The sequence below is a fragment of the Enhydra lutris genome, unplaced genomic scaffold (assembly GCF_002288905.1).
Source record: "Enhydra lutris kenyoni isolate GAN:26980312 unplaced genomic scaffold, ASM228890v2 scaffoldscaffold21, whole genome shotgun sequence".
NCBI classification, from domain to species: Eukaryota; Metazoa; Chordata; class Mammalia; order Carnivora; family Mustelidae; genus Enhydra; species Enhydra lutris.
The window spans coordinates 22,521,102-22,525,640 of NW_019154105.1; the positions used below are offsets into that span (position 1 = coordinate 22,521,102).

The 4,539-nt window shown below is 38.2% G+C and overlaps 1 pseudogene; it reads left to right on the forward strand.

Annotated features, from left to right (window-relative positions):
• The first annotated feature begins 272 nt into the window (after nt 1-272).
• Nucleotides 273-1,322, forward strand: LOC111149325 (annotated as a pseudogene).
• Nucleotides 1,323-4,539: the final 3,217 nt, after the last annotated feature.

Here is a 4,539-nt window from a genome sequence, read left to right on the forward strand (position 1 = left end):
AGTAAAATTTTTTAATGTTTGAAATAGGACCCATTAGTCTCAGCATATAAACTCACACATGCTATAAATGTAAGGTTGAAACTGTAAAAAGAGTGCTGATGTCAAAACTATTTTAAATTTATAATGTTTACATAAAGCATCTCAACACGGAAAATTAAAATAAACTATAGGCATAGATACCAGCGAAATGTTCAGCGTGTTTTGGGTAGTTAACAGATTAATAACATGAGTAAAATTATATATTTAGCCTGACACGGACACCAGCATTGGTGATGGCTGCTGCTTCCCTTGTGCCCATATTGGCCACCCAGGTGCTCTGGACCACACAGAACTGCCCATCTGCCATCACTCCTTCCACCTCTTGGTAGTTGAAAATGAAACTGTTGTCACTTTTGGAAGGAAACTTGCCTGGCAGATCAAGCAGGAAATGCAGCAGGAGGTGGAAGAATGTGTGGCATCAGGTGACAAGCAACCACACCTAAGTGTGGTTCTGGTTGATGAGAAGCCTGTAAGTTACTCCTATGTCCTCTACAAAACCAAGGCAGCTGCAGAAGTGGGAATTGACAGTGAGACAATTGTGAAACCAGTTTCAATTTCTGAGGAAGAACTGTTGAATTTAATCAATAATCTAAATAATGATGGTAATGCAGTTGGCCTCCTTGTTCAGCTACCTCTTCCAGAGCACAGAGAGGAGAGAAAGATCTGCAATGCTGTTTCTCCAGACAAGGATGTTGGTGGCTTTCATGTAATTAATGTAGGGCAAATGTGTTTGGACCAGTATTCCATGTTATCGGCTACCCCACGGAGTGTCTGGAAAATAATTAAATGAACTAGCATTCCAACCCTAGGAAAGAATGTGGTTGTGGCTGGGAAGTAAAAAAAATGTTGGAATGCCCATTGCAACGCTACTACACACAGATGGGGCACATGAATGCCCTAGAGGCGATGCCACTCTTATAATACCTCATTGATACACACTCCCAAAGAGCAACTAAAGAAACACACAATTCTTTTGCAGACATTGTGATCTCTGCGGCAGACAGTCCAAATCTGATCACAGCAGATAGGATCAAGGAGGGAGCAGCAATCATCAATGTGGGAATAGAGTTCAAGATCCCGTAACTGCTAAACCAAGTTGGTTGGAGATGTGGATTTTGAAAGAATCAGAAAGAAGGCTGGTTACATCACTCCAGTCCCTGGGGGTGTTGGTCTCATGGTAGTGGCAGTGCTAATGAAAAATAAGTACTGCAGCAAAAAAGGCACTGAAGCTTGAAGAGCGGGAAGTATTGGAGCCTAAGGAGTGTGGAGTAGCAACTAATTAACTATTGTACCTTCTGTCATGAACAACTCTCCAAGTCAGTTCAAGAGGCAGAACAGGCCAGTAGAAATGCAATATTTTTTTTATTTATTTTACTGAAATGGTTTAAAAAGATGCTTTGTATTTACTGAAAGCTTAAATGGGTGGGTGTTTGTGCACATAGCTCTATAGTACCTCACTACGGAACATGCAGGTATCATGCTGGCTGCTATGATCCAGAGAAGCCATTACCCTAGTGATTCCCATGTTAAAATGGATGCTTACCTTTGTCAAGACACTTCAGTTAAAATCTGCCTTTTCTAGGACTACATTTCCCAAGTGCTATCCCAATAAATGTTGATACTCACTTTAGGTTCCAAACCTTTCGAGTTCAACTGATCAAACCAAGGAAAAAATGCTGGTAGAGAAAATCAGGGAAAAGGTAAAAAGGAAGAGATGGAAACTGAGTAGAAAAAAAAAATGACTCTAATTCTTACATACTGTATGTGAAAACTACATGTTAATGGTGTCCTAAGCTGTTATGTCATGGCTTAGTCATTGGGAAAATGTTCAGGGTTGTTCCACGTACTGTTAGCCTCATTTTAGTTATATTCACAAAGTTTCCACATTTTCTTCCAGGACTGAATGCCCTATTTTGTAGATTATTTGTGTGTATTATGATAATTGGCTTTTCCTATAAACTTAAACTTAATCCTCACATCTTTGTACTGATGGAGGTATCTATATAGTCTCCTTGGTATATCCTGAAACCTGTTTTTTTAAAACAAAACTTGTGCTGGATGATCATTAGGACAGCTTGTATATGTATTCAACTTACTTTTCTAGCAAAGAATTGTTAGCAGCTGCCTGCTTTTCTCTGATATACCTGTTGACTTTCCTCAATGGGCTTTTGAGAACTTGAGTTAATATTTAATTTAATCAGACTCTCTGATTAAAAGTTTTTTGTATGTGTTTGTTTCACAGCTGGGTTTTTTTTTTTGTTGTTTTTGTTTGTTTGTTTTTTTAATAAAACACTTCTGACTGGTGTAGGGGGAAATAAAAGATATATTTAGTTAGTTTAGAAACAAATATTTTTTGAGTGCCTGCCATGAACCAGGTACTGTGCTTGAAACCAGACATAAAAATATAAATAATATCTCTGTATTTGAGGCACTTAATATTTAGGGGAGAATAATGCATACACATAGTGGCAACTTAATTGGGTATTTGCTGAGCAAGAGGACTACTAAGGAAGGAAGGGTACTAAGGAAGACTCAGGGTACTAAGTGAGTATAGAGAAAGGGGAAACTGACTCGGTTTGGAGTTTAGGTATAGGCTTCCTAGAAATTATAATGCCTGAGTTGAGTTCTGAAAAAAGGTAATATCCATGTGAAGGACAGTAAGAGGAACATTCAAGGCAAAAGGAAAAAAAGTAAACAAATGTGTCGAAATGTGGAATAGCATGAGGTATACTAAGACAAACACACAGTTCCAATCTAAGTGTAAATTATAAGGCATGAATTTGGGGGAGATGAAGCTGAAGAAGTATTGTTATAAATTAAATGTTTGTGTCCATTCAAATCAATATGTTGAAGTTCTAACCTCAAATATGATAATATTAGGAGGTAAAGCTTTTCAGTGGCAATTAGATTTAGATGAGGTCATGAAGGTGGGCTCCTGCTGATGTGATTAGTGCCTCCATAAGAAGAAGAAAAGACACTAGAACTTCCTCTATCCACCAGGAAAGGACACAGCCAGAAGGTGGCCATCTGCAAGGCAGGAAGAGGGCCTTCACTAGAAACCAAATCTGGTGGTATGCGGATCTTGGAACTTCCAGCCCCCAGAACTGTGAGAAATAATTATCTGTTGCTTAAGCCATCCAATCCATGGTAGACTACTATAGCAGCCCAAGCCAACTAAGACAGGTAGGTAGGAAAAAGTTCATGAAAGGCCCCAAATACCTTATGGAGGAGCTTCCATTTTACTTTGTAAGCAATGGGAAATCATTCAAGGGTTGTAAACCGAAGCCAAAATCAGAATTATATTTATAGATGAGTGACTGACAACTTTGCTGAGTATGATCACAAATCATATAGCAGAGTTACCAATGAAGAAACTATTGCAGTTAATGAAGGAGAGAGCAGTTTACAGCTTATAGTAGTATAAAAAAAAGAGAGATAAAAATTCAACAAATTTGTAGGAAGATAAAAATAATAAGATTGTGTTAATTGTTGTGTTTGTAGTTAATGGGCTAGTGAAGAGCCAAGAGTCATACCTGAGTATTACACCTAGAGAAATGGGTAGATGGTAGGAAAAATAAAGGCTATCAGGAATACAGGAAGAGGAACAGGATGGGGAACAAAGAAGAGAGGAAGAAGACACGTCTTTGACGTGTGATACTTAACCTGCCTGCAGAATATCCAGGTATATCCAGCAAAAAAGTTGTTTTTGAGCCTCATTTCAGTGGAGAGGCAGAAATGCAAATTTGTATGATATGAGAGACAAAGAGATTTCTTAAGCTTCTAGAGAATAAAGAAGAAAACCCATTAAATAATCAGAAATCATAATGGCTCCAGACCTTTTAAAAAAACAAAAATGAAATTCCAAAGACAATGAAGTTGAAGGCTGTGGTCCCACACAACTCTCATATGCAGTACCTGTAATTAAGTCTAGAGGGAGAGGCAGGTCTTGAAAATAATTGTGGAAGTTGCTTTTGTAAGGTGGACTAAAATGGAATCTAAAACCTACAAATCCAATCAAGTGTGAGAGCTGAATTGGCAAGAAAGCCACACCCTAGATTAAGAAGAAGTAAGACTGCTAAAGAGGTAAAACAACCCAGGGCTCTTAACTTACTAGAGGCAGGAAGCAAGCTATAAAGGCTGCTCAGGCACCAAAAATGGCTTATTCCAATGTTCTCTCTTTAGAAATAGCCAAGAACAGAGATGGAAAAGGAAGAATGACATAGAAGTGGAGGAAATCTTACAGAAATAGAGTAAAAACAAAACAAAACAAAAAGCAAAGGGGAGAAAATACTAGGAAATTAGAGAACAAGCATACTGTAATAGGAGTTACAAAGAAGGAGATTGGGGGGAAAATGGAGACAAGGAAATCACTGAATAAAGAACTCAAGAACATTTCTCAGAACTCAAGGACATGAGTCTGCAGACTAAAAGAGCCCACCATATTCACAAATAGACTCATACTGAGACTTATCATCATACATTTTCAGAATATGGGAGGAA